The sequence below is a fragment of the Lepidochelys kempii genome, chromosome 20 (assembly GCF_965140265.1).
Source record: "Lepidochelys kempii isolate rLepKem1 chromosome 20, rLepKem1.hap2, whole genome shotgun sequence".
In the NCBI taxonomy this organism is placed as follows: domain Eukaryota; kingdom Metazoa; phylum Chordata; order Testudines; family Cheloniidae; genus Lepidochelys; species Lepidochelys kempii.
Genome location: NC_133275.1, coordinates 18,025,065 through 18,051,804, shown reverse-complemented (window position 1 = coordinate 18,051,804; position 26,740 = coordinate 18,025,065). Strand labels below are relative to the sequence as shown.

At 58.5% G+C, this 26,740-nt stretch overlaps 1 pseudogene; it reads left to right on the top strand.

Annotated features, from left to right (window-relative positions):
* Positions 1-600: 600 nt before the first annotated feature.
* Positions 601-13,556, top strand: LOC140901063 (syntaxin-binding protein 2-like; annotated as a pseudogene).
* Positions 13,557-26,740: the final 13,184 nt, after the last annotated feature.

Here is a 26,740-nt window from a genome sequence, read left to right as displayed (position 1 = left end):
CGTGGAGGGGGGGGCTAGGGGCACTGCTGAGGGGGGGACACTGGTTGGAGGAGGGACTTGCAGCTCACTGGGGGGCCCTGACTGGAGTGGGCTGAGGCCCCACTACCCCAACCCAGTCCTCGCTTTAACCCTGCCCGAGGCCCCCGCCTCCCTCTGCGCCCCACATGACCAGGTGGGGGTTCAGTGGGGACCTGCGTGGCCCTGTCACTGGGCGCCCGCCCCTTGGTGCCCAGGCCCAGCCCTCACAGCGCCAGAAGTGGGGGGCTGCGGCGTTCGGCCGTCTTCAGCCTTGCAGACATCGACCCGCCAGCACCCCAGTTGCTTTATACTGAAATCAGTCACTGGGGGGGCTGGGCCCGTCCATCAGTGACACAAGGGGGGGCCGGGCCCATCCACCAGTGACTGATTTCAGCGTCACTAGGGGCCGTCGTCCAGCGTCACAGACACTCCCCAGAGCATGGCAGGGAGAGGCCAGGGCGTGCCCAAGGACAGGAGCAGAGCCGGGGCAGAACCCAGGAGTCCTGACTCCAGCCCCACCCCGCACACAGCTGAGTCCTACTTCTACCCACAGGGCTCGAGGGGACGTGGCAAGAGGCGGAGATGGCCCCGTCCGGACTGAAGGCGGTGGTGCGCAAGAGTGAGTGCGGAGCCGGGGGGTCTGAGTGTGGAGCCGGTCGGGGGCAGGGTCTGGTTGGGTGTGGGTCTGGGGGGGCAGGGCCCAGTTGGGGAGCCCTGGGAGGGGTGCTCCTGGGTGTGTCTCACCCTCGGGGAGGATTAGGAGTCAGTCGGAGCAGAGAGCTCCCCCCGCCTGCCTGTCACACACCAAGAAGGGGAGGAGGCTGTCTGCCCCACCCCCAAGGGCTGCCCCCTCCCATAGGAGCTGCATTTTGTGGGGGCGTCATCGTCGTCATCTCTTTCCATCAGGATGACTCCCACCAGGGCCAGTGCAAGGATATTTTGTGCACTAGGCGAAACTTCCACCTTGCACATTCCCCCCCCCCACCCCCGACAACCTCTGAAAACTAGTAAAGTTAGCATTATAAACAGCCTGTCAGAACGGGTAACGGCTGCGCGCAAGGAGAAAAATGACGTCATAGCCACTTCGTAACATAGTAAAGCAGTACACTTCTGCCCGGCCCCAACACAGAGCTGGCGTAGGCTATAGCTGTAATGTAGGAGAGATCAAGGTAAAGCCTTACACTTCAGAAGCCCAACCCACTTCTGTTACTTCAGAAGCCCAACCCACTGCTGAATCTCCAGCCCAGGCTGCAGTGGACGGGGCCTGTGGCTAAATCCAGACCACAGACCTGGGGTTTAAAAGACCCTTGCAAAGTGGATTCAGTTCTGATGTTCCATGGTTGCCCCCAGAACTGGGACAGAGCAAAAGTGGCCCACAGCTCAGGACGGCCGGTGGTGCTAATAACCCTTAGCTCTTCTCTTAGCTTTTCCTCACTAAATCGCACAATTAGGAGGGCCTGACATGTGACTTCTGAATACTTGGGGTGGGCCATACTGCCCTGGTTCAAGAGGGGTCTCTGAACAGGAATAGCAGGGGGCTGCGGGTCAGGAGTGAAGGGCATCTGAGAGCTGTGAGGGGGGGAACCCAGGACTGGAATAGCTGCGGGTCAGGAGTGAGGGGCACTGGTGGAGCTGGGAATGGGGGGGGGTAAGCAAAGGGCTGGGATAGCAGGGGGCTGCAGTCAGGAGTGAGGGGCATCTGCAGAGCCGTGAGGCAGGGATCCCAGGACTGGAATAGCTGCAGGTCAGGAGTGAGGCAGAGCTGGTGGGGGACAGACCAGGGCTGGCATAGCAGGGGGCTGTGGACAGGAGTGAGGGGCACTGGCGGAGCTGGGAGTGGGTGGGAGCCAGGGCTGGGATAGCAAGGGCTCCAGTCAGTAGTGAGGGGCACTGGCACAGCTGGTGGGGGCAGTCCAGGGCTGGCGTGGGGAGGGGGGGGTGTAGCTGCAGTTCAGGGTCGAAATGCGTGGAGAAAGCAGGTTTGTGTCTGCCTTCGCCATGTCTAGATCCAGTCTGTGCTGCCAGCCCCTTACCGTGCACTCGAGCCCCACGTGCCCCAGTGAACGGGGCGTCCGCATGCCGCAGGTGTAAAGGACTGCAGGAAAGCAGCAGGGAGGCCAGCGCGTCCTGGTGCAGAATAGCCCCTGGAGCCTCATTAGGACCAAGCAGCCAAGTCCTGATGGGCTAGAGGTGGGGTAGGGAGAGGCATTGCTTGAGTTATGGGGGAAACATAGTGTGTTGGGCAGTGCACTCACGCACACCAGCTACCGGGAGTGGGAGTGAGAGTGAGAGCACAGGTCAGGGTCTCGGGGCTATTGCCCTACGGGGCCAGCCAGAATCAGGTGCTTCGTAGGGGTAAAACAGATGTATTATGGTAGCACCCAGGAGTCCCAGTCATGGACCAAGGCCCCATTTTGCAAGGCGTTGTACATTATTCATTAGGTGTATTACAGGGTTCCCAGGAGCGCCAGTCATCACCAACAAAAAGATGGTGCTTGGCCCGAAGAGCTGACTATCTAATTGCTTAGCTGGGCTGTGGAAGGTGCCCAGGAGACAGGCCAGCAGTTCCCTGAGTGGGGCATGCCTTGGAGGGGTTCTATGTGCAGGACTCAGAATTTGAAGTCTTTGTTGTGTTGCTGTCCCCCATACACAGTGAGGGTCCCTGGATCCCCTCCAGTCAAGAGGTGCTGGACAGGATCTGTTTTCTTCCTGCACGGGGCCAGATCCTTAGTTCAGCTGTGCTCGTATCCAGCCTGGCAGAAAGGAAGGGGGATCAGACCCATGGCCCATCTAGCCTGTCACCCCACCACGATCGCTGACTGGGGGCTCTGCTAGGAGCACAACACTATCTGGCCTGAGAGCAGTCTCTGAGCCACTTCCCCGAGGCGTCCTTCCACCAGCCAGTGGGTCCTGGCTCAGGGCACAGCCGTCCCGTCTGAGCCCCACCACTAATCCCCGTCTCTTTCCCTCGCAGAGATCCTCAGCGTTGTCCTCGTGAAGAAAGAAAGAGAATGGAAGGTAAGCAGGCCGAACCTGTTGCCCTGGTGTCCCCCTGGGGATATGCTGTATCCATATATCATGCTCCTCCCCCTCCAGCCTCTTGAGATTCATTAGGAACCTGAGCTTTTCCAGGCTGGATCAGATCCCTGCTCTGTCTAGCCCATCATCCGTCCCCAGCTAGGCTTGGGTATGTCTGCCTTCCCACCGCGCTGGATCAGACCCAGCTTGTCCAGCTAGCCCCATATCTCCCCCCCACACACACACCGGATCAGACCACTGGGACCAGTGAATCAGCCTGGGTGGGAGGAGGAGCAGGAGAGTGCCAAGCATGGGGCAGTATGCACCATTGGCCAGGCAGGTTATTGAGCCCCCGGCATGGACTGGGCCGGGGGATGTGGAGCAGCGGGTTAGGCCGGTGCGGCAGAGGGAGCATTCGGCACGGCAGGAAGGTGGTGGAGATGTTGGGCCAATGGCCTACAGGGCTTTCCTAGGGGAACACGGAGACTCCCCTCGTTCCATTTCTCTGTGCGCAGCACAACGTCAGGATGGGAATGGGGCCAGTAGGGGCTCCCTAGGAGGCTGCTTCCCCGGAGCTGGGCTTCATGTTCTTTGCCACGTGAGGCACAGACTGTCCCCCAGACCTCTCCGCAGTGCAATCCTGTGGGGATTGGATGGGCAGGTGCAGCAGGCGGAGAGAGGCGACCTCAGCTGAGACTCAAAGCGAAGGAGACTCGATGAGGCAGAGGCTCAGGGAGCAGGGGCTGTTGGGGAGGAGGCTCCTGCATCTGCAGCAGCAAGGTGAGTGGAGGGAGACCAGGGGCAGGGGGCGCTGGCAGAGCAGGGTGAAGCCCAGAACCCGCAGGGGCTGCCCGCGGAGGGAGCGCTGTAGGAGAGGACTGCGAGCTGGGGCCTGGGGCTTGGGACAGGGCAGCCAGGTTCTCACCTGTCACAATGGCTGGTCGAGGGGTCTGAACAGGTTCCAAACACCCTGCCAGGCTAGCTGGCGTGGCGAAGCTGCAGGTGCCCAGCATGGCGCCCGGGGAGGGAGGGGGCCCTGATGGTAGTTGCCTGGGATTGCTGCTCGGCCGGCTGTTCCCTGGGCACTGCTCAGAGCCCACTTAGTTCAGCAGCAAGGCAATGCCAGGCCCCATCTGTGGCCGGGCATGGACACTTCTGTGGCAGCGAGAGATATGACTGGGCCCTAAGGATGTCCCGGGCACATGGGGACAAGCCCTGCTCCAGGTGGGGGGGGAGCCCAGAGCCAGGGGGGTAAAAACCAGCCCACCTCCTGATGGCATCATGCTAGGCCCTGAGTCCCCAGGGGCTGGGCATGGGCTGGGCCATTTGAGCAGCAGGGAGGGGCCTCGGCAGGTGCTGACACACCCTTTCTTCCCCCTTTGCAGTCGGTGCAGGCTTTGATCAATGACTTCCAGGGCACCCCCACCTTCAACTACAAGGCAGTTCACGTCTTCTTCCTCAGCCGTGAGTATCGGGGGTCGGGGGATCCCCCAGCTGGGAGCCTGGACAGCGGCACACTGGAGCCTGGGGGTGGGGGAGACTCTCTCTGCCGGCAGGCCAGTGCGCAGCACCCTGATTATGCTCTGCCCTCCTGCAGGGGATGCAGCCCCAGCAGGCCAGACCGAATGAGGTCAGGCTTGACAAAGCCCTGGCTGAGATGATTTAACTGGGAATTGGTCCTGCTTCGAGCAGGGGGTTGGACTAGATGACCTTCTGGGGTCCCTTCCAACCCTGATATTCTATGATTCTATGACGCCACCTATCCCTTCCCCCCCTTCTCCCCCACGGGCCTGCCTCCAGCCAGCACGGCTCACAGACACCTGCAGCATGTGCCCAGAAAGGAGGCCTCTGGCTACCATTCCCAGCATGCATTGCTCCATCAGTCCCAACTCGGTGGGGGGATGGGACAGCACCAGAATACCCAGTGTGTCAGGGTCAGATCTGCTTCTCCCCATTACAGCGGCAGGGGGAGCCCAAGTCCCTGTTCCTCCTTGTGCATCATCCTATGTTGTACACTCTGGTCACTCAGCCCTGCCGGGGGGCTGAGAGCAGGGTGTGAGACAGGGGCTGCGTAGGAGAGATTGTGGCTCCCCCTCGCTGCTGATGCTGCAGAAGGCAAGAACCCGGCATGACTCTGGTTCGGGGGGGCTGGACTCATCGTTGACTCCTGTGTGGCCCTGCTGGCTCGCCCAGGTTCCCCACAGGCGTGCAGCACTACTGCCCCTGCTGTGCCCGGTCTGGCCCCGTCCGTGGGGGCTGGTGCTGTGCTGGGGGTCCTGAGCCCTGTGCCTGTCACTCCCACCCACTGCCTCTGCCTTGCAGCCTGTCCTGAGCCTCTGTTCAAGGAGCTGAGGAAGTCACGGATCACCAAGGTCATCAAAACCCTCAAGGAGATCAACATGGCCTTCCTGCCTTACGAGAGCCGGGTGAGGGGTGGCCGGGCTTTGGAGGAGCAGGTCCGCGCGGCGGATGGTGACGTACGACACCCCACCCTTAGTGGTTCATGTGGCTTGGCGGGGGAACCTTTCCCTTCTAGGGCCCCGGGTTTGACGCCAGCACAGGGCAGCAGGGATTAGCTGGCTGCTCACACCCTGTGAGACCTGGAATCGCTGGCTTGCACCTGGTGGGGATGGTAGATGTATGGGGGAGGAGGGCCCTGCCTCCCTGGCTTTACCAGCTCTTACTGGTGGTTTATACTAGGCCTGCAAGACAGCCCGATACTCTACACGCCTGCCCTTTACCCAACCACCCCATCCCCTCCTTGTGTCATCAGTGGATTTCCCCCCTCCTGCCCCTGAGGGGCAGGACTGGGGTGTCAGCCCCATTGCATTGATGGGGAAACTGAGGCACAGAGAGACATGAGCCTGGTCTACATACAAAAGCTTTGTTGGTATGGGTTTGTTACGGGGACATGAGAGAAAAAGTCCCCCTGTAACTGATGCAGCTGTGGTGGCAGAGCCCCTGGGTAGGTGCCGTTACGCTGGCAAAGCAGTCCTTTCGCCACTCTAGCTGATTTCATCTGGGGTACCGGTGCCAGCTGTGCCAAGAGAAGCTTTGGCTGGTAGAAGCTGAGTGTCCGTCAGGAGGCTATGCTGGCTCACCCGTCCCGTTGCGCCAGCAAACCCTTCATGGGCCGATACTATTTATTGGTGTCCAAGCACGTTTGTCCCCATGGCTCGTTCTGTTCGGCCAGTGAAATAAGCGACAGCGGCAGACGCGCCTTGATGCCGGGTTTGCCCGTGGCTATGCTGGGGCTTTCGCCAGACGAGAAGCGTCGCCAAGCCCCTTCCCCCAACATTGAGGACACCTGGGAGTCTGCAGCCAAGTAAGGACCTGAACCTGGGGCATCTTTATCCCAGGCTGGTACATGAATCTCTGGCTCGCTATCCCTCTACCACAACAGGAGTGGCACTGGCAAAGGGATCTCTTCCTCACTAGGGGCTCGCTACAGCTCCACCAGGCTGGCCTGATCCAACAGCGCGTCTATGGGGCACAGCTGGCCTGGCTGCAAGCAGTTGGCACTGGGGTCTGATCTCTGCTCTCCCCTGTCCCCAAGGTGTACTCCCTGGACAGGCCATAGAGCTTCCACAACTGGTTCAGCCCCTACCGCTTTTTCGAAAAGAACAAGCAGATGGAGAATCTGGCAGAGCAGATTGCCACATTGTGTGAAACCCTGGAGGAGTATCCAGCCATCCACTACAGGAAGTGAGTGTGCCCAGGGGAAAGGGTACCCAGGTATCCCCTATAGGAAGTGAGTGTGCCATGGAGAAGTACCCAGCCATCCTCTACAGGAAGTGAGTGTGCCCAAAGGGCGAGGGTACCTGGTTACCTCCTACAGGAAGTGCATGTGCCCCTGGGGGAGGAGCTGTTTCTGACCCACAGGGTTTGTCTTTGCTGCAGGGACCATGAAGATAACTTCCACTTGGTGCACGCTGTGCTGGCCAAACTCAAGGCGTTCAAGGCATACGAGCCCAGCATGGGAGAGGTGAGCGAGCTGTGCTGGCCACGCCCTTGCCATGGGACAGAGCCGCGGGGGAGCACATGAGAAGTAGAAGGAGGGAGGAGTGATTTAGAACCTGCTCGGAGATCCTGGCGGGGGGAGGGGTGGGGTCTAGACACCCTTGGAGATCCTGAGGGGTTGGCAGAACAATAGCATTCCCTGTGTGGCTGGATTAATGGCCACAGCCCTTCTGGGCAAGTCACCTCCCCTATTTACCCCTCAGTTTCCACATCTGTAAAAGGGAGATAATGCTACCAATCTCGGGCAGGGGGGCCCCCTCTGGGATAGCTGGCTCCCATGGCACAGATGCTCTGTAACTCACAGCTGGCAGTACAGGCCTGCCTCCAGAGGGGAGCCTGGCACACACCTGGCTGCCCAAACCATCTACCCAGGGAAGAGACTGACAGCATGCTTGTTAACCACCGGAGCTACTTGCTGCAGCAGAGCTGGCTCCAGCCTGCAGCCCCAGTCTGATCTGGGCTATTCTCAGGAGCTGATAGCGGCGCTGGGGAGGGAAAATCCTGCTCTGTGCACACCCTGCTGCTGTGACTCCCGTTGAGTCCCCCCAGGGATATTCCTGAGGCTCTTGCCAAGCCTCCCTGTCACAGGTGAAAGCACTATCCCCATGTTACACGGGGGAAACTGAGGCATGGAGCAGCATGCCAGGAGTAGGTGGTAGAGGCAGGAATAGGAATAGCCCAGATCAGGGGGACGGGGGCTCCCATTGCACTGCCAGGGGGAACTAGAGAGACCCCTGACCCCAGCGCCCGAGAGAACCTGTTGAGGGAGGAGCAGCAAGAACCTAAATTCGATCATTAACTGTGTGGGGTTCAGTGGGTTAGAGCGGATGGTTCTGGGAGCCAGGACTCCTGGGTTTTATGCTCAGCTCTGGGAGGGCAGTGGGGTCTAGTGGGATAGAGGGGGCCTGGGAGCCAGGACTCCTGGGTTTACCCCCAGCTCTGAGAGGGGTGGGAAGAGCAGGATCTCAGGATTTGATCGGGGAACTAGGACTCCTGGGGCCACGGACTCGTGTGCCTGGGCTGTGGGTGCGTCCCAGGGGTGCTAGGGCTGACCTGTCTGTCCCCGTGCAGGTGTGGACAAGGAGAACCTCACCAAGCTGATCCAGCATGCCAACATCCAGCAGCAGAGAGACATCATCCACAACATGCTGTTCCTGGGCATCTCTCTCACGCCTGGGGTAAGGGACTGGAGCCAGGGGCCAGCAGCTGTACTCATGCCAGGGGGCAGATCTGTGCTGCACAGGGGAGCCCAGGCCATCCTGGAGGTGCCGCCCTATGGCAGTGACCTACTCCCAGCACAGAGGTGGCCTCTGTCCCTGTACAGTGGGGTGACGCCCTCCCCATAGGAGGGTGACCCCGAGTTACTCCCCATCTGGGGTGACTTCTTCTGCCCTGGCAGAGGATACTGGGAGTCAGGACCTCAGATCGCCAGCGAGCTGGAGCTGGTGACCACTGCTTGGGGTGGCCATGCGGCGAATGAGGGGAAGCAGCTCTGTTCTCCCATCAGTCTCTCTCTCTCTCACTCAGTGATCCATTCTGTTTTCTCTGCCTCTCCCCTGCCAGCCTGGCTGGCGCGACTCAGGTAGGCCACGCTCTCCCTGTCTGCCCCCGTTCCCAGCCCGCACCTCCTCCCTGCTGCCTCTCACCCCCTCTCCCTTCCTCCCCCAGAGCAGGCAGCTGCGACCGAAGAGGAAAGCGCGGCTGGAGTCCAGCTACCAGCTCTCCCACTGGATCCCCATGCTCAAGGACATCATGGAGGTACCGGGCCATCTGCTTCCTGGCCTTGGGGACTGGGGTCACACCTGGCAGGCTGGGCCCAAGGGGGTGGTTTGGGGGCAGCCATGTGTAGAGCCCTGCATATCCGTGCCCCATTTCTGCGGATAGTGGATTGGCTGCAGATACAACCGTGCAGGGCTGTACTCCCCAGCAGTGCCTGGCCCGCGGCATCTGGCTCAGGCAGCCCGGGGGACGCAGGGCACTCGGGGCCGCCGGCCCACAGCCAGTGGCTAGGCAACACGTCGGAGTTGGGGCTGTCCGGCACCCACTCGCCCCACCGCGCGGCTTCCTGTCCAGCAGCTCGAGCAGCACCAGTGTCCCCACCAGCTCCTGAGCAGCAGGATTTGGGATTGGAGAGGGTGAAGCCCCGGCACCCCACCCCTCCACCCCACTGTGATGCAACATGCTCTGCTGCTGCCGTGTACACTCGTGACCCCCCAGGAGCGGCACGTGATGAGAAACCCCTTCCCCCCCCAGCCCCCACCCCCTCCACACTGCCCCTTCTCCTCAAGACCCCGCCCCCACACTGCCCCTTCTCGAGACCCCGCCCCCTCCAAGCTGCCCCTTCTCCTAGAGACCCTGCCCCCTCCACACTGCCTCTTCCCTGCAAGACCCCTTCCCCACCCTCGCTAGCTGCTGCCGGTGTGGATGCGGATACAGGTAAAAGGCGGCTTGTGGATCGCAGGCTGATGCACATCCACATTTTTGTATCTGCGCAGGGCTCTAGCCATGTGAGGGGCTCATCAGCGAGTCCTCTCCTGCTGCCATCCTTAGGGGTCTTAAATCATAGACACGAGTGCAGGGGAGTTGTCTTACCCGGTGCTGAGATGCTGCCAGCTCTGGGGTGGGGTATGGGCAGTATATACAGGGGTTCCTCACCAGGGCTGAATTCTTCCTAAGGAGTGGCAGGCAGCTGTTAACAGCCGCCCAGCAGCGCTGCCCAAGAGTCTAGGGCAGGAGGTGATCAGTGTGTGGGGCTGGAAGTGCAGAGGATCCAGGCAGCACACTGTCGTGACTGGCACTGGAATCTGAATGGCTGGCAGGGTCCTTGGTCTAACCTCCAGTGAGGAGCAGCTGTGTGACGTTCATCTAAAGGATGAACTCCTGCAGCACAGTACTGGTCACTGACTGACCGGGGAGAGCACCCCCTGCAGAGCCCCCTGCCCACTCCCTGGGGTCATAGAGCACCCTCTGCTGACTCACTCGCACCTCCCAGCACCCAGTGGCTTTTCCTTAGAGGTCTCCTATCCAAGCACTGCCTGGGCCCAAACCTGCTTAGCTTGTGAAAGGTGACATGGTCACTCCTTCCCCCCACCCTTACTGGGGGCTGAGCCCCTCATCACCCAGTCCTGTGGGGCACTCCTCAAGGGGGTGGGGGGCACACTTAGTTGCCTTCAACCTACTGGCTTGGGGCTCCTCCAGGCCAAGAATTAACCCCCCGACCAGAGCTCCTGTCCCTGGCAGATCAGAGGTGGGAGGCTCCCAGGCCCCTGTTCCAGCATTGTGATGGTTCCTCCTGTGGGATTTTGGGGCAGATAGTTGCAGTAACCTCAGTCCCATGCATAATCCAATCAGGGGCGCCCCCTTCTGCGCCAGCCACAGCTTGGCAGGCCTTAAGCTTCCCTGTACAAGTCAAAGCAGCGGACTAATGTAAAAGCCCCTATTATGTGGCATTAGGATGTATCATAGCCTGGGCCCCCTGCGTGGCTGGGACACACCTCATGGAGCAAGAGGCAGGGCCTGGATCTGCCCGCAGCAGGGAAGGGGCACTGAGGGCAGCCCCCTGCCTCCCCCACCCCAAGTGAGGGGCCCTGGATCCGGCTGCAGGAGGTCTCTGCCCTCCCCATAACGGTGGATGGGTAGGCAGGTCACAGCAGGGCACTGAGCAGCTGAGGGGGATGTGGAGAGTTGGGGGCATCACTGGAGGAGTCAGCGTGCTCTTTGCTGGCTCCCCATGCCCCACCCTGGAAAGTGGGCCCCAGGCTGCTCCCCCCCAGGGACTGTCAATCATTGAGTGAGGAGCCATCTCAGCCCCTCCGCCCCAATGGGGCCTGGCTTGGCCACCAGGTCAGAGGTTCCTGCTGCTTGGCCCCTGCTGATCTGTCCTCCCCTGCCAGGACATCCTTGAGGACAAACTGGACAAGAGTCTGTGGCCCTTCGTGTCAGACCCGGTCCCTACCACCAGCTCCCAGGCTGCTGTCAGGTAAGGCTGAGCCTGGCTGGGCTGTGGACAGCAGAGCCCTGACACACACACCCCAGGGTGTGGGAGCCTCTGTGCCTGGGAGTGCATGGCCAGGGCCCTGTCCTCTGCAGGGGAGGGGGTGCCCAAGAGCCTGGAGCCCTGGACCCCTCTTACCGTGTCCCCCACGCCCCAGCAGTCCCTCAACACACCAGGGTCCAGGATAGAGGAAAGGGACTGGATGAGCTTTAGACAGCACCCCCAGCCCAGGGCAGGTGCCACCCTCCCCTACTCCCTTCTGCCTCCCATCCTCCTCCAGGCCCTGCCCTTCCATGCGGCATTCCCTCAGCGAGCCCCTAGTATCCACACTGCCCCTCTCTCCCCCCAGCCCCCGCTTTGGGCAGTGCCCACCCCTACACCTGGCATTCCCTCAGCGAGCCCCTGGTATCCACACTGCCCCTCTCTCCCCCAGCTCCCGCTTCAGGCATTGGCACAAGAACAAGCCAGCGACTGAGTACCAGATGGGCCCGCGCCTCATCATCTACGTGCTGGGTGGGGTGTCCATGTCTGAGATGCGCTGCGCCTACGAATTGACCCCGGCCACCAGGGGCAAGTGGGAGGTGGTGATCGGTGAGTAGGGCGAGTCCTGGGGGGAAGGGTGGCTGGAATGCCCAGGTCAGGGACAGTTGGGACCCCCTGGGTGGGGGAGACCCTAAAACTGCCTGCCCAGCACCCACAGGGGGCCCATGCTACCCTCTGTCCTCCCGCACCCAGGGGTCTGGGAACAGATGTGCTTGTCCCACAAGGCCTGTATCTAGCCACCTGATCTCCTGGCCGCTGGCTCCCCAGGCCTCTCATTGCCCAGGGACCATGTGTGGGGGCCCAGTCAGACACCCCCAGTAACTCCCATAGGGATATGGCTCACCCCCTGCACACACCCCTCGAAGACCCAAGGGTGAGGAACACTGTCAGCGCGTGGATTCTTGCCTGGCTGTGCAGGGTACAGCGGCACGAGGGGTGCGGTGCCAGGCCACAGTGTAGGCATATTCCAATATTTGTGATTCTGTTCATAAGAAATTGTAAACCTGCAATATTGATTTATAATATTTATTAAATCTGCATTTATAATTCTTCTTTTTGACATAATTGTAAATCTGCAATATTGATTTACAATTCTGTATTAAAGCTTGCAAACCGTACCTTGCAAACCGCTCAATTGGCTTTGCTTTCTCTAAATTGATACTTTCTCTCACTTGTTATTAAGATGGACGCTTGGAAAACCAAACCGCTCATATTGACTCTGAATTGATACTTTCTCACTTGTTATTAAGATGGACGCTTGTAAAACTAAACGGCTTAATTGACTCTGCTTTCTCTGTATTGGCGCTTTCCATTGATTGTAATGGAGATTGACATGCTTTTTAACTAACTTCACTTTATGTTCAATTGGCTCTACTTTGCAAACGGATACTTTGTAATGGAGATTGACATGCTTGTTTGTAACACCCATGAAGAACCGCGAATTGGAGCGGCGCTCATAGAAATGTCACATAGAGACTCCCACCTTCTATAGTTTGGATCAGGAATGTTAAAAAAACGGGGAGTCTCAAATAAATAACACCTTTGTATAATAAAAGAAAGGCAATACCGAAGGAATGTCAAGAGACAGGGAGTCTCAAATAAAATAACAATACTCGGTGAAATGAGAAATGTGTTTTTTTTATTAAAGTAAGGAATGTATGTGAATGAATGGTGGGTTTTGAATAAACAGGGAAGTGCCAGCCTAGGAATTTAACATCGATTGGCCGAAGAAGACGCCAGGTGGAGACAACCAGAGAACCCCACCGGAGGGCAAACTGGGATCCACCCGACCAATTCAAAGGATGAAGAAAGCTGATGAGCACCTGACAGCCGTCCTGGAGCAGTCATGACTAACAATATGACAAAGCAAATTCCACGGACTGGCATAGGAAGAAATTCCTATAAAAATGGACACTAAGGACTGAGAACTTTGAGTCTCCAGTTCTGCCACTACCCTTCAGGAGCATCGGATGCGCATCTGACATGGACTCGGCTCCACTCTCGTGTACAGGTTACCTGGCCGGTACCCTGTCACGAGCAACCTCTAGGCTGGTAACTATAAACCCCTATGCAGAACTGGTATGAATGAATGAATGAATGAATATATAGATATATATATAATTAAGTAAGGAATAAGTAACGATAGGACAGTGTGAGTTTTATATTTCTTTATTATATTTACAATAAATGTGGCATTTTGCCTTTTCCCTTTAATAAGATCCTGCTGGTTTTTATTTTATTGGTACAACAACAGGGGGTAGGAGAGAGTCCCTCCCCTCCTGCACTAGAGCAGGGTCCAGCTGCAAAAATGGGGGTGATGGTGATGCCAGCCTCATACCCGCGCCACTGTGCCGACCGCTGCCAACCACCTCTCTCTCCCCCAGGTTCCAGTCACATCCTGACCCCCAAGCGCTTCCTGGATGACATCCAAACCCTCAACCAGCTGGACCCCGAGGAGGCCTAGAGGCAGCCCCCTCCCCCCAGAGACTCTGCCCCCCACAGCTCCAGCTCGCTGTCCCCAGCTCCACCTCCTCTTCTCAACAAGGCACCTTCCCCCCTACTCCTGGCTGCGGTGTCAGTTCTTGGAGGGGGGGGGGGGGGAATGACTCCTTGGCTGTTAGGGCAGAGGGCAGGCCAGGCTCCCTCCCTCTGGCACAGCCTCTAGGGCTGTCACCCTTTGTGCCCTGTGGCCACCCTGCCCCCGATGGGGTAGGGGCAGAGTCTGGCTCCATTATCTACCAGCTTCAGCCATTCCTACCTCCCCTGCCTGGGACCCAAAGCACAGCACCTCCCCCTCCCCCTCCTGTCAGCCCTCCGCTAGTGATGCGGGGCACGCAGAGGCTGCTACCACCATCTGGCTTTGGGGCGGTTGTGACCCAGCCACTGAGCCCCAAGCTGTGTCTGTCCAGTCTGCAAAGGATTAAAGAGAACCCCCCTTCTGCCCCCATATCATCCCCATTCACCGCCTTGGGGTGCTGGCCCAGCCCTGGTCCCTGCACCCCTCCCATCACAGCCTGGCACCCTGGCCTCTTGGCCCTGTCCCCCAGTGGGGACCTCGGCTCCCGAAGGGGGGAGGGGTCCTAGCAGGAGTTGCAGTCAGAGTGCCCAAGTAAGTGGGGGTGGAGCCAGGACTGCGTAGGAGGCGCGTCCAGGGTTGGTCAGCGGCAGGTAGGGTGACCAGATGTCCCGATTTTATAGGGAGAGTCCTGATATTCGGAGCTTTTTCTTATCTAGGCTCTTATTACCCCCCACCCCTTGTCCCTATTTTTCACACTTGCCGTCTGGTCACCCTAGCAGCAGGGCAGAGCGGGCTCGCCACCTGATGGGCCTGGATCAAATGCCCCTGCCCAGTGCAGACACCTCCCCACTGCCTTTCCCTGGGTATCAGAGCCACGCCCTGGGCACCTGGAGCCCCAGCTCCATCTGAGGCAGCCAGCTCCAGCCCCCTTGGGTCTGATCAAGCCCTGAGCCAAGCCTCACCCCCTGAATCCCACGGGCCCTAGAGATCCTCTCCCTCTTGCCTGCCAGGCGGGCTGTGCTGGGGCAAGCGCTGGCAGGAGTGATCCCAGGTAAAGGCAGTGACCTCCTTTACTGGGAGTGACCTCCAGGGGGTGGGGGGCGCAGGGGGAGAGTTTGTTTGTTCGCAGCTCTGAGCCCCTGCCCCTCCCCCACCCATTATCACAAAGTCAGTGCTGGCCCTGCCCCCGGCTACTGCCCTGCTGGGCATGTGCCTGGGCCAATGAAGTGCATTGCCAAAGGCTGGCCGAGGTCTCTGCTGCTGTTCACAGGCAGGGGAAGGGAGGGCACAGGGCGGGGCAGGTGGCTGAGGGCCCAGGGAGCGGGATCTCCCCAACTCCCCCTCCAGCCCTGCTGCAGGTCCCAGGCGTCCTGGCTCCGAGTCACCAGGCCAGCGCTGCCTCCCCGCACCCGGGAGCAGGGTGGGGCAGTGGCTGCTCCTTTCACTGTTGGACCAGGGCCTGGGGGCAGCTCTGCTCTGGCCTGTGGTCGCCCCCTGCTGGTGCAGTGCTGGCTCACCCAGCCGTGCCCCAGAACCTCCACAGTTCCCTGTGTCCCCCTGCTCCTAGTGCCTTGTTCTGCCTCTGGTCCGTGTGCCAGGGGGACCAGGAGGGAGCCTCAGGAGTTCCCCCAAGCTAGCTATGGGATCCCCATCAAGTGTGGGGTTGGGACAGGCACTGAGCGAGCACCAGGGCCCAGCCCCCAGGCTGGCCCCACAGGAAACCATACCCACCCAGCCCCTGCCCCTCCCAGAATCAGCGCTGGAACCCAGCCCTCTGCGTCCCAGCCCCTGCTCTAACCACTAGCCCCTGCTTCCCTCTCAGATGTGGGACAGAACACCTGCCTCCTTGGTCCCCCTCTAGGGCTTGGCCTTTGCCCCAACCCCCACCTCCTCCATCCTCCTGTGCCTAGAGCTGCCCCAGGGTCCCGCCACCCCGGCTGCTGCTGGCCCCCAGCCCTTGGGGCCCTGGCTGGCACCTGCATTGTGTGAGCAGCTGTGTAGGCTCGTCCCACCAGCCAGGCCAGGGCTCCCCTCTGGCACCCTCTAGCCTGTGCCAACAGCTGGGGGTGCAGTGGCAGTGTCCCCACCCCCCTCCTTGTTGGAGGGTGAAAGGAGCCAAGGAGGGGCTGTGAGAGAGCCCCATTCTCCTACCCTTCCCGCACCCTGCTCCCCCGGCTCAGCTCGGAGACTCGTCCTGCCTCTGTAGTCACTGGGCATGGGGGTTAGCGCCCTCAGCAACCCCACCCCCACCAGCTGGAGACAGTGAGAGACCAGTGCCAGGTCAAGGACCTGCCCCAGGTCCCGGAGGAGTATTATGGGGGATCAGGGCCCAGAGCAGGGGTGACCGTGGTGGGGGATCAGACCCATCACTCATGAGGGTTGGGGTTGTCTAACTTCTCCTCTCAATCTGCTCGCAGGCTGTGACCCCTCCTGCCCTCTCCCAGCCCATCCCCTGCTCCCTTGGTGCCCAGGGGGCACTCAGCCAGCCACACATGGTCACGCACCCCATGAGGTGGGAAGGAGGCTTCAGGCCTGTGAGCTGTGCTGTGCCAAGGACCAAACCCAGCTTACCCTGGTCCTGGGAGATTTTCGGGATGCACAGAGTCACTGCTCTGGTTGCCTGTGACCCCTCCCGCCCTGACCTGCAGTGTCCCAGCCAGGCCAGTTGGGGCGGGAGGGGTGGAGGGGGGGGAGCAGCACAGCTATTGCAGGCAGCTGGGGAGGGCCGGGGGCTGGAGGGCACTGACTTGGCCATGTAGCCATGGGTTGGGGCCTGGGCTGAGCCAGGTTCGGCGCAGGGATGGCCTGGCTGGGCGCGCCCTGTTTGTGATCATCTGGGCCTGGCCTAGGCCACGTTAGGCTAGCACCCCTTCAAGCCCAGTGCCCCTGGCTGGTTCACGGGAGGGCAGGCAGCTGCTTCCCAGCCCAGCTGGGGGCTGCCCTGGGTGGGAGACAGGCAGAGGGAGAAAATGCAGTTCCTCTCCGCAGCAGGAGGGGACCAGCCAGGTCAGACACTCTCAGCCTATGCGCCCCCCTGCAGCCCAGACTCTGCATTGCACCCCTCCTGTGCCCCTACCCATCTCACCCTGCCATGGCTCCCCAGCACCTGCCAGCCTCAGAGTGCCCCAGGCTTGGCAAAAGACGATCCCAGCCCCCCAGGGGGCTTGGAAAATGCCCAGCAGCACCCATGTGACACGAAACCTCAATAACAGGCACCCAGAGCGGGAGTGACTCACATGGATTTGGGGGCAGAGCTGGGCATGGAACCCAGGAGTCCTGCCTCCCAGCCCCTGATCTAACCCCTAGACCCAAGTTGCAGTGGGGGAGGTTTAGATTGGATATTAGGAAAAACTTTTTCACTAGGAGGGTGGTGAAACACTGGAATGCGTTACCTAGGGAGGTGGTAGAATCTCCTTCCTTAGAGGTTTTTAAGGTCAGGATTGACAAAGCCCTGGCTGGGATGATTTAACTGGGAATTGGTCCTGCTTCAAGCAGGGGGTTGGACTAGATGACCTTCTGGGGTCCCTTCCAACCCTGATATTCTATGATTCTATGACTCTATGATTATGACCCTACTCCCCTCCCAGAGCTCAGCACAGAACCCAGGAGTCCTGCCTCCCAGCCCCCCTGGCTCTGCCCATCCTTCTCTCCCCCCATACTCCTGCTAATAATTGCACACGCAGCCTGCTGGGGAACGTGCCCCGGCACAGGTCAGTCCCGTAGAGCCCAGCAGGCCCCGTTTCCCCTCCCCCTGGGCCAGCTCCTGTCTCCCTGCTGGGCACACGAGCACGGCCAGCACTGCGTGCCTGCTGTGGACGGGGTGAGAGACCCTGGCACCTGGGATCTGCTGCTTGGGCCCAGCCCCAATCTGCTCAGCTGCGGAGCTTTCCATCCCTGATCCCCGTGGGGAATTATCAGCCGCAATTAACAGCCATTTGGATAATTGCTGCGCGGCTGCCAGGCAGGTGGGCGGCGAATTGGGGGCGCGGAATTAAAAAGCTCCGGTGGAGACACCTGCCCGACTGTGGGCTCGCCAGCTCCCCCCATGGCTGCCCTTACAGCTGGGCTGCCACTGGGGCTCCGTGTGCACCCCGGGCCTGCACCTTGAGCAAGGGGCACCCCAGCCACACACACTGTACCCCTCAGCCTGCCCCCAGAAGCAGGAGGGGGGTGCAGGCCTGAGACAGCTGGCCATGGGCCTGGTCGGTGCCAGGAGGGAGGGTGGGTCCAGCAGACAGGCCCAGCCCCTCTGCCCTGGCTCTGCCATGCTCTGCCCCAGGCCCTGGTGAGGGCAGCTGGAGAGGGCTGCACGCATCAGCCCATGCAGTGGGCCTGGGGGAGCTGATCACTGTGCTGGTCCCAGCCCTGGGGGCTGGTGGGAATGGGGTGCCAAGATGCCCCTGTCTCCCAGTGCCAGCTGTGCCAGGGCCCCCAAGACCTTTGGGCCTGGATTGGGGGGATCATGACTAGAGCGGAGCTGGGACCCAGGGACAGGTGAAGCTGCACCAGGCTTGCAGAAGAGCTCATCCTGCAGAGACCTGCATGCAGACCCTGCTGGAGGGAGATTGTTTGGGGCAGAGCGGGGTGACTTGGGGGGCTTACAGCAGGGCTGGGGGGAGGCAGTGGGGGTAGCAGGGAGGGGGAGAGGTTTACAGTAACTGCAAGCTGTATACAGTGCATGGGTGGAGGTGCCAGGGGGTGATTTGGGGTGGGGCAGTGGGAGGCAGGAGATGCGGGTGGGTGATACCCCCATGCAGCAGCAGTGCCCCCTGTAGGCAGTACGGGTGCATCCAATGGGCCCTAGGGGAAATATTGTCTAAAGATCAGAGTTCACCAAACCCAGGCTGAGCTAGCCCTGTCCCCAACCTGCCCATCCCTTGTGGGTATGGACTGCTGGGTCCCTGCCCTGGGCCAGGCCATGCTGGGGGCTGAGCAATCCCAGAATGATGCCCAGCGCAAACCCCTTCTCCCGGGCAGGGACCCAGCATCTCGTTCCCCAGCCCTCCCCAGAGTCGGCCCCCAACCTCCAGGGCTGGGCGGGGGTGGGGAAGGCGACCAGCCTGAGCCAAGTTCACAATTATGCAACCAACCAGCCCGTGTGATGCTGCTTATCATCTTACCTCACAGCCCAAAGCCGGCTCACCCGCCACTTTCGTGGCATTTTGTTGCCTGAAATTAAATCTCATTTCCTAATTACTGGGTGGGCTCCAGCTGCTGGGCTGGGCTGGGCTGGGCTTTAAGAAGGGGGCAGCGTAGTGTGATCAGCATCAGTCACAGAGACAGCTTGTTGCAGAGAACCCCCCAAAAGCCCAAGACCCCCTCACCACAGCCAGCCCCCCAGGCTGCATCTAACGAGGCCCACTCACCTCCCTCTGCCCTGCAGGAAACTCAGCCTGGCTGGTTCCTACAGGGCCCATCCAGCCCAGTATCCCCTCTCCCTGCTGTGAGCAAACATCAGGCCCTGCCCACTTGCACGTTCCCAGAATCTGGCCAGCCCAGCGCTGATCGTGCAGAAACGCGCAGTCCTGGACAGTGCTCGCCACAAAGGACTCACAGAAACACATTCCAGAAGCGTGGTACAAAAACCACGATATCAAGAATGGCACAAAAACATTCCCCAAGGATAACAGGAACACACTGAGCCCTCCTAAAAGATAAGGTCAAATAGCAACGTAATAAATACAAATGTTTTAATCAAACCAACATGTACAAAAAAAAATGGACAATAACTAGCCAGGTCAGAGGGCAGTATCTAAGTCAGAGGGGCAGCTTGTTTGTATCAGGGTATCTCTGAGAGAATGTGTTGGTCCAGCCAAGGGGGCAATGGAAAGTCCCGCCATTCACTGAGCTGTGTCCATTGTCACAGGCATACGTGTCTTAGTATCCTCGTAGAATCTGCCAGGTGCTATTAGCATGCCTTGTCAACAATAAACCTGGCCGGGTGCCTTCGTCCCTTAACGGATCTTGTGGTCATTGGGCGGTTCACTCAAGGTCTGCTGTGCTGGCTGTCTGCACAGAGCTGGGGCAGCACACAGGGAGAACACACACACATGCAGTGAAATATCTAACAACAGAGGCAATCAGTAAGATGTTTCGCAATGGCTCGTTTGGTTTCAATGGGCAGGCCCAGCACTTTACACTAATTCATGCTTCTCCCCTGTTGGGGGAGTTACACAGGCCACGGCTACACTACAAAATCAAATCGCCCTGCATGCAGCCGCCACAGTAGTTACAGCACTTGTGTGTGTGTACACCTGGCTCTTTGTGTCTGTGGTGTGTGGTATCGATTGTACTGTCAGTGTGGGGCATTGCGGGACAGTCGATGTAAGCAACGCAGTATGTACACTGACACTGCATTGACCTAACTACGCTGACTGGGGGAAGTGGCATGATTAAGTCGGCAAAGCAGGTGAGTTACATCAGCGGGAGCCAAATTTTAGTGTAGACGCAGTGTTAGGTGGACGTAAGCTGCCTTGCAAACTCAGTGGTGTAGAGCAGTTACAGAGGTTTATGATGCAAACATTCATTCTGACTTTATACCACGGGCTACAGAGGTTATGGGAGAGATCAATCCTGCAAGCAATTCCACAAGTTGAAACACTCCACACACGCTGATCAGCAGCTGTTTTAACACGGCTAACACACAGGCTGGGTCAAGCTCTGCATTTGTCAGTGTTCAGTGAGGCCTGGGCATGAGCTGGCACCTGGTCTGCTAGCGTCACAGGACCCATCTAGCCCAGTACCCTGCCCTCTCCCTGCTGCCTCCTTCCCCAAATCAGATCAATGGGGCCAGCCACCCCAGCACCAGCGACTTCAGAGGAAAGTGCAAGAACCCCCTCTAGTGGCTAATGATGACATAACCAGTCATAGAATCATAGAATCATAGAATATCAGGGTTGGAAGGGACCCCAGAAGGTCATCTAGTCCAACCCCCTGCTCAAAGCAGGACCAATTCCCAGTTAAATCATCCCAGCCAGGGCTTTGTCAAGCCTGACCTTAAAAACCTCTAAGGAAGGAGATTCTACCACCTCCCTAGGTAACGCATTCCAGTGTTTCACCACCCTCTTAGTGAAAAAGTTTTTCCTAATATCCAATCTAAACCTCCCCCACTGCAACTTGAGACCATTACTCCTCGTTCTGTCATCTGCTACCATTGAGAACAGTCTAGAGCCATCCTCTTTGGAACCCCCTTTCAGGTAGTTGAAAGCAGCTATCAAATCCCCCCTCATTCTTCTCTTCTGCAGGCTAAACAATCCCAGCTCCCTCAGCCTCTCCTCATAACTCATGTGTTCCAGTCCCCTAATCATTTTTGTTGCCCTTCGCTGGACTCTCTCCAATTTATCCACATCCTTCTTGAAGTGTGGGGCCCAAAACTGGACACAGTACTCCAGATGAGGCCTCACCAATGTCGAATAGAGGGGAAGGATCACGTCCCTCGATCTGCTCGCTATGCCCCTACTTATACATCCCAAAATGCCATTGGCCTCCTTGGCAACAAGGGCACACTGCTGACTCATATCCAGCTTCTCGTCCACTGTCACCCCTAGGTCCTTTTCCGCAGAACTGCTGCCTAGCCATTCGGGGGACGGGGGCATATCTCCCTCATCCTGACAGTCAGCAGTGGCCTTGTGCCCTGTTTTCTAAATTCTGTCCTGACACCCTTGCTCCCACACCCCCACCATCCTTGTCTAAATCCTGCCAGGCTCGCAATGTCAGTGACATCTAGTGGCAGTGAGTTCCCCTGGCTAACTATGTAACTTCCCTTGACATTTGCTTTCACAGAGCGTCCCATTGTTCTTGTAACACTGGGGCAGGTGAAGGGGGGGCAAATAGGAGCACCCCCCTCCTTTCATTATATTCTGTACCTATTTCAGCCCTGCTTCTTTCGCTCCTTTTTTAACTAAAGCCTGAGCTTTTTTGTTGGTAAATTGGCCTTTTTCTTGACAGTGTTGAAGAAAAAATTTGCTTCTTTCTAAACATTTCAGGTTTTTGATGAGCAATTTAAAAAAAGCCTTTGAAAAATTACCCCTCCCTCCCCCATTTCTCTGCCCTTTGTCCTTTTCTCATTTGCCACTGGAAAGTGGATGGGAGGGGATGAAAAAAACCACACACACACACACATAGACATTTTTGGCTTTTGAAAATTTTTTGCAAGGGGTGAAAACATAAGGGTTCCACACACACCCCCAAATTTCCAAGGCAACTCAATTGTGGGGCTGCTGCTCTTCCTGCTGCCCTTCTAGTGCCAGGGTAGACCAACACCCTGTCACACTTTAACCCTTAAATGGCCAGCGTTGCCAACGCCCATCATTGCATGGTGAGCTCAGCAGTGGGTGAGTTGGAATGGGATCAGTAACGAAGAATCTTCGTTTTCGTTAGATAAAGTGCCCACCCTCGGCGTGGAGGAGAAGCCCCAGACCTCGCACCTCCCAAACACAGCCACGCCAGAATGCAAACAAATATTAAAATCTTGTGATTTTTTAAGCAAATCTCATGATTTTGAGGCCTGACTAGTGACTTCTGAATGTTGGGGCGCAAGAGGGGCACCAAAGCTGATGGGCCCACTCGGCCTTCGTGCCATCTGGACAGAGGCACCTGTGTGGGACCCGGGGTGGCTCGTGCCTCCTCACACTTGGGACAGACAATACTAAACATCTCATGGCTTCCCCTGGCAGTGCGTGGAGGGAAAGCCGCTCCCGAGCTATGGCCACAGAGTCTTCTTTTAGAAGATGACAGGACAAGGAGTAATGGTCTCAAGTTGCAGTGGGGGAGGTTTAGGTTGGATATTAGGAAAAACTTTTTCACTAGGAGGGTGGTGAAACACTGGAATGCGTTACCTAGGGAGGTGGTAGAATCTCCTTCCTTAGAAGTTTTTAAGGTCAGGCTTGACAAAGCCCTGGCTGGGATGATTTAATTGGGGATTGGTCCTGCTTTGAGCAGGGGGTTGGACTAAATGACCTCCTGAGGTCCCTTCCAACCCTGATATTCTATGATTCTATGATTCAAGGGAGGCAGTGTGGCCTAGTGGGTAAAGCACTGAACTGGGATGCAGCAGACTGGAGGTCTATGTCTGGCTCTGCCACTGGGTGACCTTGAGCAAATCCCTTCCCTACCCTCTGCCTCAGTTTCCCCATGTGTACAGTGGGGATGATGACACTGACCTCCTTTGGGAAGTGCTTTGCTGGACAGTGCTATGTAAGATGAATAATAATATTCTGGGCTGGCGGGGGTAGGGGGCGTCTCTCCTCTCTGGGGCACGGGTTCGAATCTGTCCCAGGGGAGCAGTGTCTGACAGTGGGTGGTGGCTGTGGAGAGGGGCTCAGTCCAGTTCCTGTTGGGACAGCACCCGCGTTGCCTGCCGGCTGTGGGACTGGCACGCTGGGGCTAGAGCCTGAGCTCCGCTCTGCCCCTAGATGGGTCCCTTCAGGGCAGGGCCGTTGGCGTGGGGGATGGGGGTGTGACGCAAGCCTTGGGCTCTGGGGCAGTCAAGCTGGCCCTTTCCCCAGTGCTGGAGTCCCTTCCACAAGGCCCAAAGCTCCCCAGGCCTGAATCCTGGCCCCACGGAGCCCAGCTCGGGGGGGGGGGGGGGGAGGGGGGCGGTTTCCTGCAGCTGCCCTGTCTCTCCGGTACAGCCAGTGGCCTTGGCACTCTGGGGCAAGGCAAGTCACTTTCCAGCCCCCACCCCTGGGGCCAGGGGGCACAGGCCAGCCCAGGGCTCTGAGGAAGATGGGGCGCGCCCTCCGCCCCTCTGGTTTAAACGTCGCTCTGTCCCATCCCCCCGCTCCACGGCCCCGGGCACAGCTCTCCTCTTTCTGCATCTTTCCCTCCTGCTCTTTAGGATCTGGCCCCCTGGGGTACCCAGGTGTCAAGGAAACCCGCTCCCGGCTGGGGAGCCATGGTTGGCCTTTGGGCCCCAGGCTTCTGCATGGCCCTGGCTAACGAGCCCCCTGGGAGGGCAGCGCTGCCCGACCTGGGCCCTGGGGCCTCGGCAGGAGCTGCCACAGAGCGCCAGCCGCAAAGCTGCCAGTGGAGGCTTCTCCAGAGCCCTGCAGAGTGGGGGAACGGGGCTGAACTGGGGCCAGCGTCAAGGCCATGGGAGGGACCAGCCAGGTAAGGGGCTGGGTTCCCCACTGTTGGGCCCTATGGGGGGGCTGGCTGAGGGTCCCTGTGCCCATGGCGGTAGAGGGATCGCAGGGACGAGGCCCTGGGGGCTGCTGGGAGTTTGGAGAGGGGTCCGTGTTCAGCTCCCATCTCCCCACACACGCTTCTGATCCAGAATGGCCTGGGTGCGAGACCTTCCCCTGGCTGGTGCCGAATGGCCAGTGTTTGCTGGGATGCTTTGGACCCGGCAGCTGCTCCCTGACCCTGGGGGAAGTTCATTGCTGGGGCAGTGCTGCCAGCCCCAGAGACTGAGGGCCTGGGCCCCACAGCAGATCACTCTGGACTCCACCCCTTGCCCTGCCCGAGAAGGCGGGGAAGGCACTCTTGGCCAGTCCTTGGCTGTCAGCTAATCCCCGTCAGAGCATGGACCCATCCCCCTAGGGACGGGGTTGAGACCCCCAAACTCATGTCACACATAGGCCTGCTGGGCGCTGGCAGTGGGGCAATCCCTTCCCTGCCAGGGACTGCAGGTGGAGGCTCTTGGGCCAGAGATGGGACCAGTGGGGCATCCCTGGCGCAGCGGGGGAGCAGGTCTGTAGTCCTGGCCTGGAGAATCCGTTATCCACCTCTCATTACCCGCTGCCCAGTTGAGACAGCGAAAAGAAACCGTGTGATTGTAGGTGACCTATCGAGAGGCACCTACTGCGCCTCAGAGCGACATGGCTGGCACGAAGGGCTCGGTGAATGGGGAGGGCTGGCTGGGAGCAGGGCACTGATTGAGTCACTGGGCTCCCACGGCCAGAAGAATCTCGGCCCCGGCTTTGCACCACCTCAGGGCCCCAATCTCTTGCCCACCTCCCTGGCAAGAGGCCCAGCAGCCCTGGTCACTCCCAGGACTAGAGTCACTTGTATTCCAGTCACTCAGTTCATCCCTGGGGTTGAGATGTAGCCACTTCTGGGGTGGGGCACAGGGGCTATTTATACAGGGATCCTTTGCCCAGCACTGAGATGCAGGCACCTCTGGGGTGGGACGGAGCAGCTGTTTAACAGCCACACAGCACAGTAGATTAGAACAAGTGAAGAATCCCACATCTAGTTGCACTGTGCTGCACAGAGCGTGGGGATCTCGGCCAGGGAGCCAGGGGGAAGGGATAGCTCAGTGGTTTGAGCATTGGCTTGCTAAACCCAGGGTTGTGAGTTCAGTCCTTGAGGGGGCCATTTAGGGATCTGGGGCAAAAATTGGGGATTGGCCCTGCTTTGAGCAGGGGGTTGGACTAGATGACCTCCTGAGCTCCCTTCCAACCCTGATATTCTATGATTCTATGACCAGGCTGCACTGCACATGGGCTCCTTAGTGACAAGTGCTCAGGAGCTTAGATTTACAACCCCCAAAATAGCACAAATTGAGCACTATGCTGGGGCCGGCACAGACTAGAAGGGGCGAGTGCCCCCTACAGGGTCCTCCCACCCCACTAACTGCAGCCCCTAGCACCCCATAAGCTCCATCCATGCAGAGTAAGGGGACTGGCACATGGAATTGCAAGCCCAATAGCAAGGATTTCTGATGACTCTGTAAACTCGGGGCGGGGGAGTGGAGAATTGCTAATATAGTTCCTATTTTTAAGAAATGGAAAAAAACGTGGTTCAGGTATCTACAGGCCTTTTAATTTGACCTCAACTGTCTGCCAGGTCTTGGGACAAATTTTGAGAGAGAAAGTAATGAAGGACAAAGAGGTGAACGGTAACTGGGATAAAATATCACCTGGTTTTACAATCGGTGGGTCCTGCCAGGCCAACCTGATCTGTTTCTCTGCGAAGATAACTGAGGTTTTAGACAAAGGAAATGCAGTAGATCTAATCCAGTGGTTCTCAAACTTTTTGTGTTGGTGACCCCTTTCGAACACCAAGCCTCTGAGTGCGACCCCCCCCTTAAAAATTAAAAACGCATTTTTGATATTTAACACTATGTTAAATACTAAATTTAAACCCTATGGCTTAAAATGAATTTACCTTTACTCACTGCTTTTAAATTAAGACTAAAACACAGAGGGTGGCGGGGCTCGGGGCTGACAACCCTGTGTGTGCTCCCGGCTGATAACCCTCAGCATGGCCGGGCTCCGCCTGAAACCCCATTACAGGGATCGGGGCTCACAGCCTCCTGGATGCCCCAGCTCAGGGCTCATAGCCCCACTCCTGGTTGGGGTCAGGACTTGCAACCCCATGTGGCAGTTGGACTCAGGGATCACAGCCCTGCTCCTGGCCAGGGTTGGGGTCTGGGCTTGCAGCCCTGTATGGGGGTTGGAGTCGGTGCTCACAACCACGATTCCTTGTAGGGGTCGGGGCTCACAACCCGGCCCAGGGGTTGGGGTCAGGACTCACAGCTGCACACCAGGGTCGTGGCTCACAGCCCGGCGCAGGGGTCGGGGTCGGGACTCACAGCCGCACACCGGGGTCAGGGCTCACAGCCTAGCACAGGGGTCGGGACCCACAGCCGTGTGCCCGGGTTGGGGCTCGTAGCCCCGCAGCTCCACACAGGGGTCGGAGCTGACAGCCTGGCGCAGGGGTCGGGGCTCGCAACTTACAGCCGCGTGCTGGGGTCGGGGCTCGTGACCCTCCCACTTAACCGGGTTGTGACCCCCAGTTTGAGAACCAATGATCTAATCTACCTGGATGTCAGTGAGGCATTTGATACAATTGGGAAATTATTAGTTCAATTGGAGAAGATGGGGTCTACTATGAGAATTGAAAGGTGGATAAGGAACTGGTGAAAAGGACCTGCAGAAAAGGACCTGGGGTTACAGCAGATGAGAAGCTGGATATGAGTCAGCAGTGTGCCCGTGTTGCCAAGAAGGCTAACAGCATATTGGGCTGCATTAGTAGGAGCATTGCCCACAGATCGAGGGAAGTGATTATTCCCCTCTATTCAGCACTGGTGAGGGCCTCATCTGGAGTATTGCGTCCAGTTTTGGGCCCCCACTACAGAAAGGATGCGGACAAATTGGAGAGAGTCCAGTGGAGGGCAATGAAAA